The sequence below is a fragment of the Triturus cristatus genome, chromosome 3_2, assembly GCF_964204655.1.
Source record: "Triturus cristatus chromosome 3_2, aTriCri1.1, whole genome shotgun sequence".
Classification (NCBI taxonomy): Eukaryota; Metazoa; Chordata; class Amphibia; order Caudata; family Salamandridae; genus Triturus; species Triturus cristatus.
Genome location: NC_140584.1, coordinates 1,091,861,535 through 1,091,874,872, shown reverse-complemented (window position 1 = coordinate 1,091,874,872; position 13,338 = coordinate 1,091,861,535). Strand labels below are relative to the sequence as shown.

The window sequence follows — 13,338 nt, the reverse complement described above, 5'->3', positions numbered from 1 at the left end:
ATTGATGAAATGTATGCCCACATGTTAGGAGCACTAGGGAAATTAACTGATAGAGTGGCGACTCTAGAGGGCTGTCTAAATGGTAGAAATATAACCACTGCAAGGGTAACGAGTATCCAAGGCAATGGGAATTTATCTAATTTAAATGTACGAAACATCTCAAGTGGGTCAAATGATATGAACCCTTCCGCTACCCCAGTTTTAGATCAGGTACCCAGACCGCCTCCTCAAAAAAACATTCCCAGTGGAAAAGAGCATCTGGGAAAATTTGGACACAAAATACAGGATGCAGGAAAAAACACTATTTCAGGGAGTAGTTCAGGGGCACTAGAGATAATGATGAAACATCCATTAGCAATCCCAGTGGCTGATTGATTAGACCTACCCCGGCGGCCACACCCTACATAGTAATCCTAGCCAATGTCCCCAAGATGCTTATATCAGGGCAGGAAACATGGGAAGAACTTCATAATAAATCATTGCTCTAGTTAGGATGACACACAGACCTTAGTGAAGCACTGTTTAAAACTTTTAAAATGGCAAGACGGGTCATGTGGGTGGGAAAAGAACGTAAAATCCTAGAGGGTGATTGTATAGTCTTAACATTCAGTGACCCCAGATTAGTTCGTACAAACAGGAGAGGGAACTCATCTTTTAATCATAGTGAAATAAATGTCTTACCATTGGGGGCTTTTTATCCCCCTTCACCCATGTACCCGCAAAGAAATCAAACTAGGAATCTGAGCAATGATGCTATCAGACCATGGACCATGCCACTCCAAAATCGATTTGAATTACTAGGGTCGATGGAAGACTTAGATTGACCAAAAGCACAGTACAGGAGGAGGAGTGGGGTAAGGAGGGAGACACGGTCTTTGACAGAGGTTAATACCTCGGGTGCACAGGTATATTATCACCATATTATACTGGTGAAAGCGAGACAAACTATATTGAACACTGAAGACAGCCGGGTGGGGGGTACATATTGAAGGATGTAATTGAAAGGCAACATACTAATGAACACAGATTTAATAAAGAAGCAATCCCGAGAGAGATAGGGAGTACGTTAGGAGATAGTACAACTGCAGCGGATTCAGGGGTAGGAAATAAGAAGCCGAAAATAAGTAAAACGTGTAAAATAGTATCTTGGAATATTGCAGGGCTCTCGTCCAAGGTGAGAGACCCCTCGTGGTTAACGTTCATAGAGGATTATTCCATAGTTTGCCTACAAGAAAGGCTTCCGTACCTTCCATACCCCTGCCAGTTCTAGTAGGATGGGGTGTAACAAAGGGGGTTTATGTACTTATGTGTCTAATATGGCGGGGGAAATGAATGTGAAGCTTGAGAATGGGTCTGAGTTCTATCAGATATTGTCAGTGAGTTTTGGGGGAGAAAAGGGCACAGTTTTAATACATTTTTATAATAACATTCCGAAAAGTCAAATTACAAAGGTCCTAGCGGATTTATGTCAAATGCTGAGACATATAGAAGAACATTTGCCAGGGGATATGTGTATCATATGGGTTGGTGATTTTAATTGTTCCTATGTCCATATAGCCAACAGGGCATTTGTGGCCTAGGCAAAGACAATGACACTAACCCATTTCTCTCACACAACTATGGGGGATCTGTTGAATGAAATAACCTTCCAATTTGACTTGGGCTATGCAAACGAATTATGCATACCCCCTGTACCCTTTGAACCCACTTTTAATGGGGGGGGTATAATTCAGTAATTGATTTCGTCCTTATGTCAAATAGATACTCCTGTAAGGTCTGTACCTGCAAAACGTGCGAAATAGTGATGAGTGATCATTACCCGATGAGGTTAGACCTCTATGTAGAAGGGGACACAAAATCTTCCAAAGTGAAAGAAACAACTTATAATTGTAAAATACATCTCGCAAGGATAAATGGATATACTTTAAACTGGGCTAAAGTGGACTCCACGGTATTCCTTGAAACCCTAGTACATAAGATGAATGGGGATTTTGAAATCTGTCTCTCGCAGACAGGCGATGATGTAAAAATCTTTGAAGCCTTCCTTAGGATAGCAGAGGAAATACGAAATTTACTTACAAGGGAGCAGAAACAGGGAGTAAATAAGGCACAGGGCTGGTTTAACAGGGAATGCAGCAAAGCCCATGCCCATTTAATGAAAGTCCTAAATAATGTAATTAGAAGTAAAGAAGAGGTGAGACTGGCCAGAATAGATTACCAACTAGCAATAAAAAAGCGAAAGATCCAACTGAAAACGGAAGCATGGCAGGCTTTGCACCAGGCATGTATAACTAAGGATAATACTGGTTTTTGGAAGTCAGTTAATGCTCCCTTTTTCGTAAATAGGGAAACTGATCTTATTGATGCGGTAATCACTGAAGACAAATGGGTCAATTTCTTTAAGGACCTTTATAAGGATGAAGTTTTAAATCAGAGCGAGGGAATTGTTGCTGCAGTAGAGGGAGATGCTAATGCACATCTCACATCCTCTCCCCTGGATATTGTATTCTCCTATGAAGAAGTCACAACGGCCATTAACGAGAGTGCCGCAGGGAAAGCTCCAGGACCTGACTGTGTCCCCGTGGATGTATACAAGTCTAATATTGAACTATGGGCCCCGCTCCTAACAAATGTTCTGAATAGTTGTAACCGCCATAGGTTTATCCCCACTTGGTCAGATGCAATTGTCATCCCTATTTTTAAAAAGGGAGATGGAAATGAACCTAGTTGCTATCGCCCAATCTCTTTAATGGATGCACTCATGAAAGTTGCCGGGAGGGTTATCTTAAACAAATTACAACTCTGGGTAGAAGAGACAGGCTTATTATCCGAATTTCAATATGGGTTTCGGGCAGGGTTGGGAACGACCGAACAGGGATTAAACCTAGCATTAATTATAGGCAAATACTCATTAGCAAAAAGGGGAACGCTTTTCTTGATGGTTGTTGACTTAAACTCAGCCTTTGATTGTGTAAATCATGACAAACTATGGAGTACATTAAGAGAGATGGATGTTGATCCCAATTTGCTACTATTCATTAAGGAATTGTACAGGGGAGCGGGGGCGAGGGTTCGGTATGGGAAACAGGGGGAATGTTCAACTAAATTTAGTATAAAAAAGGGGGTAAGACAAGGATGTATACTCGCCCCTTTTTTGTTTTCCCTATACATAAACAGCGTGGGACTTTATTTGACAGAACACAGGCAGGATTACCCAATCATTAGTATGCGTACGATGCAGTCATCATGGCGCGGACGCAGATAGGCCTCCAAAGAGCTGTTACCAAATTTACTACCTACATGAAAGATAGAGGTTTAAAAGTAAATATAAGTAAGACCTATACCATGAACTGTGTGGTAAAGAAAAGCAAAACATGCAAAATCTTAATTGAAAAGAAAAAAAAATAGACAATACATATAGATTCTCCTATCTGGGAATCAATTTTGATAAGTCGAGTTCATGGACAGCGGCCGTGAATGCGAGAAAATTATCTTACTCCAGAGCAATTGGTGCAGTGTTTAATTTCTCCAAAACATTGGGTTGCAGACCAGTCCCGGAGCTATTGGACATTTACAAATCTAAATGCGTATCTACTGCGATATATGGGACAGGGATCTGGGGAATAGCGGATGGCCAACAAATTCAACGCTGTGAAAACGCTTTTTTGAGTTATCTTCTAGCAGTCCCTGGTTCTACTGCTACGTTTGTCTGCCATAGGGAACTTGGTTTGTCTTACATATCTGATATCATCAAAGTAAATCCCCTTTTATTGTGGCATAAGGTCTGGACTTCCACCGAGACTGGTTTTACTAGGGACGTAATTGAGGATTGTCTCAAACTAGACGGGGTAGCCAGCATACCATGGATTAATTATGTAAAAAAACTATCGTATGATATCGGCCATCCCGAATACTTTGATTCCCCAAATAGCTTGGAAAGGATATCGAGAAAAATTCTGAAAGTAAATTGTTTAAACCACCTAGAGAACAAGCGTTGGCTTTCTGAAAAAGGGAAGAAATCAGTCATGGAGAATCATTTGATGCTGCGATGTCAAGCTACACAACCCTATCTGTTACAGGTTCAGAGTAGCTTTTCCCGCATACTTTTAACACGGTTTCGCTGTGGGTCCTTTTTTAGAATGGTTACCTTCCCAGAAACAAATACTTGGTCTAGAAATCTGTCATTATGCCCGTGTGATGATATTTCCACACAATCCACTCTACACTGCATGTTTTTCTGTAAATGCTATGACTTACCAAGGAGAAGGCTTTTAATTCCTATTCTAAAGAAGTGGGGACTTAGACAATGTAGAATAGCATTTCTGAGGTTACAAACCCTAGAAAATGAACAGATAATCATGGCTACTTCGTCTTTTTTAAAAGCTATTATCAGATATAGGAATACTATGAATTAATCTGTTTTTTAGCATTTTTTGTCCGTGTTAAAGATTTCTTTTTTAAATATCATGAGCTGCTTTTATAAATTTTACAAATTTGGTAATATAGTATTAAGATGTGTAATATAAATGTGTTTGTTATTCTGTACTGTGCTTTTATGGTTTTTAAGGTACAAAAATCGAATAAAGCAGATTTGAGTTGATTTGATTTGACTAACAGGAGTCCTGAGAATATCACCTATCTATTTATCTGTCTGTCCGTCCATTCGTCTATTTCAGATTGTATATGAACATGTATATAAATTGCAAGTTAGCTTCAGATTCCTGTGCAATGATGTATTAATGTATAATGGGATAACCAGTGCTTACTTTGTAAGAACAAGTGCCAGGGCTCCCGTCAGGAGGCCACTGCAGCGTGCATTGCACATTGCCCCCCTCAGCGCTGTCAATGATAGTAACAACACAACTGCTAATCATATCACTCCTGCAAGTGTGACAATTCAGATTGTTTCAGGCCCCCAAAGCTATAAGAATGGCTTGGGCGACACGTTGTAGGCATTTTTTAATGTAGATTGACTTACTAATTAGCTGTTGTTGTGGTCACATCTAAATTAGACAGACAGCGCCACCTTGCGGCAGACTTTTGAATGCCAGTGCCGAGTAGAGGAAATCACCGGCTCAAATTAAGCACTGGGGGTAACATCATACTCCATAGCAATTATACAATTTTTTTGCATCTGTGCTTTTTCGCATATTTCTGGATTTACCATACTAGCCATTTAATCCGCTTTATGGTGAATAATTTGGAGATTTCAAAGGGAAAAAAAATTCTAGCTCAAAGTTAATTAAAAAAGCACCACACGTTATGCTGCGCCATGGTGCAGTGGCAGACCTTATGCAAAGATCAACTGGTCACCGTTAAGTTGCTGATTACTATACTTGGGTGTTAAACTGTTACTATGGAGTTGAAACATTTACCCAGACACTATCAATGGCGCTCCCCTAATTCTGGGGCCCAACGATCTCCAATGTTTTAAGAGCAGCGATTGTAGGCCCACTAGTACCGACTTGGCAGGAGGCAATAATTGTCCCCATATTTAACAAGCATTGGTAAATGCATTAGGTTTCATCTGTGTGATTAGTAGGCTGTTTTTTGTTGTAAGTTGTAGCTTGCTGAGTAGTTGTAGAATATAAGTTACAGAAAGTCTGTTAAAGTGTTGTGACTTGTTTATGTTCAAAAAGGCAATATATTGTGCTGTTTCTAGTGGTATAGTGCGGATAAGTAATAGCAAACATTAAAAAATTAAATAAAAGAGGGAAATAACAAAATTAATATATGTAATAGCAATATTATGTGTTTAGAGGAGTTCTGACAACTTTTGGGCCCGGTGCCACTGCACCTGCTGCACCATTCAAATCATGTTCCTAGTGCCTGCAAGATAAATGCATTTGTGACGGTCTGTTTAGTAATAAAATATAGCAATATTTGGTGTTTAGAGGAGTAATTACAACGGTTGTCCCCGGTGCCACTGCACCTGCTGCACCATTCAAATCATAACCCTATTGCCTATAAGGTAACTGTACTTGTGACAGACTGTTTAGTAGTACCATATTGCAATATTTGGTGTTGAGTGGGGTTCCTAGAACTTTGGGCCCTGGTGTCACTGCACCTGCTGCACCATTGATATCATGACCCTAGTGCCTTCAAGATAACTGCACTTGTGACTGCTTATTTAGTAGCTAAATATTGCAATATTTGGAGTTTAGAGGAGTTCTGACAACTTTTGGCCCCGGTGCCACTGCACCTAGAGCACCACTGAAATCATGGCTCTAGCGCTTGCTAGATAACTGTACTTGTGACTGACTGTTAGTGTAACATTTAGCAATAGTCTGCGTTTAGTGGGGTCCCTCATCTTTTGGCCCCTGTGTCACTGCACCATTCAAATCAAACTTGTTTTAAGTGCAAGATAACTGCAATTGTGTTTGCCTGTACAGTAGTAAAATATAGCAATATTAGGTGTTTAGAGACGTTCTGACAACTTTTGGGCCCGGTGCCACTGTACCTGCTGCACCATTCAAACCATGACCCTGTTGTCTGCAAGGTAACTGCCCCTGTGACTGCCTGTTTAGTAGTAAAATACAGCAATCTTAGGTGTTTAGTGGGGTGCAGAGAGCTTTTGGTCCTGGTGTCATTGCACCTGCTGCACCATTGAAATCATGATCCTGTTGTCTACAAGATAACTGCACTTGTACCTGCCTGTTTAATAGAGAAATTTAGCAATAATCTGGGTTTAATGGGGTCCCTAGAGCTGTTGGCCTCGGTGCCACTGCACCTGCTGCACCATTTAAATCAAGCCCCTTCTAATTACAAGATAACTGCAATTGTGCCTGCCTGTATAGTAGTAAAATATAGCAGTAGTAGGTGTATAGAGGAGTTCTGACAACTTTTGGGCCCGGTGCCACTGTACCTGCTGCACTATTCAAACCATGACCCTGTTGTCTGCAAGGTAACTGCACCTGTGACTGCCTGTTTAGTTATAAAATACAGCAATATTAGGTGTTTAGTGGGGTGCAGAGAGCTTTGGTCCTGGTGTCATTGCACCTGCTGCACGATTGAAATCATGATCCTGTTGTCTACAAGATAACTGCACTTGTACCTGCCTGTTTAATAGAGAAATTTAGCAATAATCTGGGTTTAATGGGGTCCCTAGAGCTGTTGGCCTCGGTGCCACTGCACCTGCTGCACCATTTAAATCAAGCCCCTTCTAATTACAAGATAACTGCAATTGTGCCTGCCTGTATAGTAGTAAAATATAGCAGTAGTAGGTGTATAGAGGAGTTCTGACAACTTTTGGGCCTTGTGCCACTGAACGTACTGCACCATTCAAATCATGACCCTGTTGTCTGCAAGTTAACTGCACTTGCAGCTTCCTGTTTAGTAGTAAAATATAGCAATTTTAGGTGTTTAGTTGGGTGCCCGAAGCTCTTGGTCCTGGTATCATTGAACCTGCTGAACCATTAAAATCACGATCCTGTTGTCTGCAAGGTAAATGCACTTGTGGCTTCCTGTTTAGTAGTAAAATATAGCAATTTTAGGTGTTTAGTTGGGTGCCTGAAGCTCTTGGTCCTGGTATCATTGCACCTGCTGAACCATTAAAATCATGATCCTGTTGTCTGTAAGGTAACTACATTTGTGACTACTTGTTTAATTGTAAAATATAGCAATATTAGGTGTTTAGAGAAGTTCTGACAACTTTTGGGCCCGGTGCTACTACACCTGCCTCACCATTTAAATCAAGCCCCTTTCAACTGTAAGGTAACTGCAATTTTGACGGCCTGTATAGTAGTAAAATATAGCAATATTAGCTGTTTAGAGGAGTTCTGATAACTTTTTGGCCCAGTGTCACTGCACCTTCTGTACCTTTAAAATCATGATCCTTGTGCCTGAAACATATCTGCACTTGTGAGTGCCTGTTTAGTTGTAAGATATAGCAATATTAGGTGTTTAGAGGAGTTATGACAACTTTTAGCCTTGGTGCCACTACATCATCAAACCATGATCTTGTGTCTGCATGGTAACAGCACTTGTGGCTGCCTGTTTAGTAGTGAAATTTAGCATAGCTCTTGTATATTAACTTAAATTTTAACATGCAATGTTTATTACAATATTTAGAATTTGACCAAATAGATTAAGTCAAAAAAATGAGTCCGATAATGCCTCCAAAGTGCAAAGAAAGGTACTGAAGCATGAATAGGAAATGCCACAAGCGTTCTAAGGCTAAAGCATCTGCTTTACACAAGTAAGTAATAAAAGGCAACCATTCCAGTATACTGTTGGAAGCTGTCTGCCTTTTCCCTCAGAAGAGCTTTCGTGGAAGTATCGTAAATGTGTGCAGCCAGGGGAAGTTAACAACAAAAAAGTTCCACACAAAAGTGAATGAACACAGTAATTTGACAAAGGGAACTGATAAGAGCCCCCTTTTCAGACATATTACATACAAAAGATTTCACAAGCACAGTGCAAGCGCTGTGCAGGTGGAACCTAAAAAGGGGGACAAAAATCAACCCCATTACTATCGCCCCATTTTGCTTTTATACAGTACTTTAAAAAAATACTGAGCAGGGTCATACTGTGTGTGTTGGAAACATGAGTCACTGAAAACGTGGGGTTTTCTGATGCACAGTTTGGGTTTTGCCCAGGTTTGGGTAAGGTGGAGCAGAGCCTTAAACTATATCTCATCACACAAAAATATTTTAGGACCAAAAAAGGCAGCATACTTCTGGCCTTTATGGACCTAACATGCATTTGACACTGTCCAATGACCAAACCTCTGGAGTATCATGAGGGAAAAAGGAATAGAGAGAGCTATTGTTAATTTACTCCGTAGGTTACACACATATCGTTCAGCTAAGATTCCTTATACCAGGGAGGGTGCTCTTTCATCCAAAATCAATTCTGTAACAGGGCCCCCTTGTGCCTCTTGGCCTGGGGGTGCATGCAGGGGGGCACATGTTGTGCTCCCTGTAGATCTGCATCCCAGTTCCTGCATGGAGCAGCATGCACCGCATGATGCATGCCGCACCATGCAGGAGCGTGCTGTGGCAGTGTCCCGGCAGTGCCTGTCTAAGGTTCTCCTATGAGCATTAGACAGGCACCACGTGACACCGCCACAGCATCCCCTGGCCGCTAAGGATTATATCTTAATCAGGCAGGTGGCCTCACTCTGGGTTTGGCGTTCCTCCAGCAGGAAGCTGGCTTGTCGGCCAGCAGGAGGACGCCAAACTCAGAATTAGGCCCAAAGACCCATATGGCATGACACTGGTCCTAATAGATGTGACATACATAACACCAGTCTCTATAGATTCTGCATACAGCATCACCCAGGTGAGATATATAATATCGTGCAGGTACCTATAAATGATGAGAAATTTTATCTCTCAGGTATCTATTGTTAATGAAACACGTCAGCGCTCAGGTCATTATAGATGAGCCATATTATATGACATAGATCTTTGCAGATGGTGACATATGACATCACAGAGGTCTTTATGAAAAAAGTACATACAACATCACACAGTCACTACCGACAAAGCTACATATGGCATCACACTGGTCCTTATAAATGCGACATACATCTCAACAGCCGCTGTTTACAACATCGCACGGGTCTTCATAGACGATGAAGCATGCATCAAGCATGTAAAGAGAGAGTCTCCTTCCACGTACCCAAAAGGAACCTCTGCTCCGCCTTGAGACCCTCAAGGATGAGTAGCGCGCTTTATCAACCTCTGATTGATTGATTGATTCATTCATCACAGGGTTCTTTATAGACGATGAAGCATGCATCAAGCATGTAAAGAGAGAGTCTCCTTCCACGTACCCAAAAGGAACCTCCGCTCCGCCTTGAGACCCTCAAGGATGAGTAGCGCGCTTTATCAACCTCTGATTGATTGATTCATTCATTCATCACAGGGTTCTTTATAGACGATGAAGCATGCATCAAGCATGTAAAGAGAGAGTCTCCTTCCACGTACCCAAAAGGAACCTCCGCTCCGCCTTGAGACCCTCAAGGATGAGTAGCGCGCTTTATCAACCCCTGATTGATTGATTCATTCATTCATCACACAGGTCTTCGCAGGTAATAAGACGTGTGACGCCACACGGGCCTTTGTAGAGCTGGTGAGCTGTGAATGTAGTGGCATCACTGGAGGAAGTGAGCATCTCAGAATAAATGAAGACTGAACGGTGCTTTTCCTGCTGCAGGTGTGCCTAGATTGGCCACTGGCTGTGTTCCAAGGGACTGTCATCCCTCATACAAGGCAGTGAAGGCTGCGTGATGCGCGCGGGTGCTACCAGGAAGTATATTTAGCTCTGGCTGGTTGCCTGCTTGTCCTATAGAATGCAAGTTAATGTCGCTCATCATGTCTGTATTGTTGGCCTGACGCTCCTCTTATTTACACAGCACATTAAACCTTCCCTCAAATCACCATGGAGCAGAGAGGAAGAAAGCAACAATGCGGCGGCTGATAAATAGAGAAAATGAGGCGCATTTAATCTTCTGCTCGGCGCTGCCGTTTCAGGCGGCGCTTAAGCATGCAGGTTGTAACTCTGAATGCCTGGCCTTGTAATCTGCCATCTGCCAGGCTAAGGCTCGCATCCATTCCGATATGTCTGCTCAGGAATTAAAGGCAGACTCCTCCCCCCCCCCCCGCCCCCACCTCCTGTGCGATTGAGTTCACCGCTCCATTAATTCATTTTAGGATGTCACAGAAGTGGACAGCACTCACCAAGAGCGTTGCCATAGCAACAGACATCAACAGCATAGCTGCTGGCAAGTGGTCGCAGTCTGTTTCCATGTCCCATATCTGTTTTGGTGTCTATTGAATATTTTTCTGTTGCTTTATGGGGTAATAAACCTGTGCCATTTAAGAATCTACAACCGCAAACAATACAAGTTAGATTCCAAAAGGTATCGACTCACTCAGATAAAGAGATAGGTTATGGAATGCATGAATCCATAGCAGCCGCTGGTAATCACTCAGTGCAACCCTCCAGTCTGCTGACTGCGCCTCTACAAATCGGTACAAACCATATACAGACGTGTCTTGGTTACGACCCAAAACGGACAGTCCAGCCTAAACTGGCACAGCGCTTAATTTGCACACAAAAACTAAGTTACAGGGGCCTTGTCAGGAGCCCTCTGCAATTTTCACTGCCCATTGCCCCTGCCAGCTCTGCCAATGGCAGCACTAACACAACTACTAACATCACACTCCTACAAATGTGACAATTCAGACGATTCCAGGCCCCCGAACCAATAAGAATGGCTTAATCTTCCTTGCTAAAAAATGAGGCGGCAGGTATTAGCCATTTTAAATGAATAATCCACACTCATGTTGTGCTCTTCTATAAATGAGACCATGAGTACTCACAAACATTTGCCCAGGGGCCACAGAGTACGGTCTGTAGTGTGACCGAGGGCCGCACCCGCACTGATCCGGCAGGGTGGCGATAGGGGTCTGGGTGGGTCAGAGATTGCGTTAAGAGGTCTTCAAAAATGTTAAATAAACAGAAAAGCATTCTTTGCAGGTTAATAAATGCTAGACCGTTTATTCAACTTTTTTTCTGGATATTAGTGCTCAGCATCTAAGCAGCTGCCCAGTGCTGCTGTTCACCAGGGGGGCCGCATGTAAAGGTCAAAAGGGCCCGCAAGCGGCCCCAAGCCGTGCTTTGAGTAACGCGGAATTAGACAGACACCGCCACCATGTGGCAGACAGTGATAAGCGCTGTGTTGACAATTAAGTGCTGGTGCTAATGGCCTGAAGCTACAGGCTTAAATTAAGTACTGATTACTGTTAGGCCACATTCCCTCTGCACGATTTCAAAGACAGACAACTGAAAGCTCCAGTTTTTACAGTGATCCTACCAGAGCAAAATACATGGGCAGTGCTGGACCAAATCAAATATTACAAAGGGAAACAACGCAGAGAGATCCATTCCTACAACTTTGTGCAGAGATAAATTAATGTTATATGTACAGATGCCCCATCTGCAATGCGCCCATAAATAACAGTGTCTTAATAATATTAATCCACATTTGTAAAGCGCGAACAATCACCCGTAAGGGTCTCTAGGCGCTGGGGGCCGTCGGGAAGATGAAGCAAGCTATTGCCCAGAGTCACATGGTGCTGGGCAAATCTGCCGCCGGCGCCTGGAATCGAACCGTGATCCCCAGACACATCAGGAACTGTGCGTTTTTTGGCAGGAACATATAGCACTTATGACTAACTACTCTCAAACTTAGGACTTTGTGAATAGCCCCAATGTTAATTATGTGGGTATGTTGGGGAAGAGGGTCCCCAAAGGCAGATGGAAATGTTTGCTAAGTCTATCAATCCATCAATCAGGGTCTTGCATAGCGCAGCTACTCATACGCAAGGGTCTCAAGGCGCAGGGGGAGGGGGGCTGCTGGTCAGACTGGGTGTAGGATCATTAGAAGAGCCAGGTCTTGAGGTCCTTCCCGTATTGGGTCAGCGACACGGATTACCAGAGGTGGAGGGGCAGGGTGTTCCAGGTCTTGGCGGCGAGGTACGAGTACGACCTTCCTCTGGTTCTGGTCTTGTGAATCCTGGGAATGGAGGCAAGGGCAAGTAGGGGGGATTTGTCGGGCAGGTACCTGGAATGTGAGGCAGTGGTAGAGGTATGCTGGTCCTTCATCGTGTAGAGCTTTGTAGGCTTGAGTGAGGAGCTTGAAAACAATTTGAAGAATTATACATGCCCAATTACACATTTACTCTAACCCTCTGCCTACATATTTTCCACTGTGGACAGTCCTCAGTTGTAGAATTTGGACCTGCCAAAGCACAGAACAGTAAGTTTTACGAATTAAAAAACAGAAATCTAAGCTAGCCCTACAGATCAATGCCATCAAACAAATATTAATGATGGCAACCAGCGATGGTGAATAATAATAGACAAGACGATCACCATTGTATGGCTATCAACAAATTAATAAACAACAGAAATCCGTATACGATTAAAAGGAATATTTAAAACAAAACAAAAAAAGAAACAATTTTAAACCAAAAGGGAAAAATCTTAATGGGATCAACCTTATCTATATCTGGGCCTTACAACTGACAACAAAAGTCCCACTGGTCCACCCACTGAACAAATGATGAAGGCCCATAATGGAGGAAATGAAAGCAACACGTATACCAGTATCATAGAGCGTAACTCCGCGTACTTCCTTAACAAAGCAGCGGATTCTAGAACTGTAGGTACAGTAGATTACAGAGTTGAATTGCAGAGTTCCAAAAAGGGAATTGGCTAAAATGGAGAAATTGAAGGAAATAGTTGCAAATAATCCCATGTGATGGTCAAAGGGACACTGATCACAATGTTGGAAGTGGATCTAGCCTGCACCTTAGTGACAAAGAG

The 13,338-nt window shown here is 42.6% G+C and overlaps 1 long non-coding RNA gene across 1 annotated transcript in view; it reads left to right on the top strand.

Annotated features, from left to right (window-relative positions):
• LOC146859186 (uncharacterized) overlaps positions 1-13,338 on the top strand; it is a 46,681-nt gene that overhangs the window by 864 nt on the left and 32,479 nt on the right. The gene's annotated exons all lie outside the window — the stretch shown is intronic.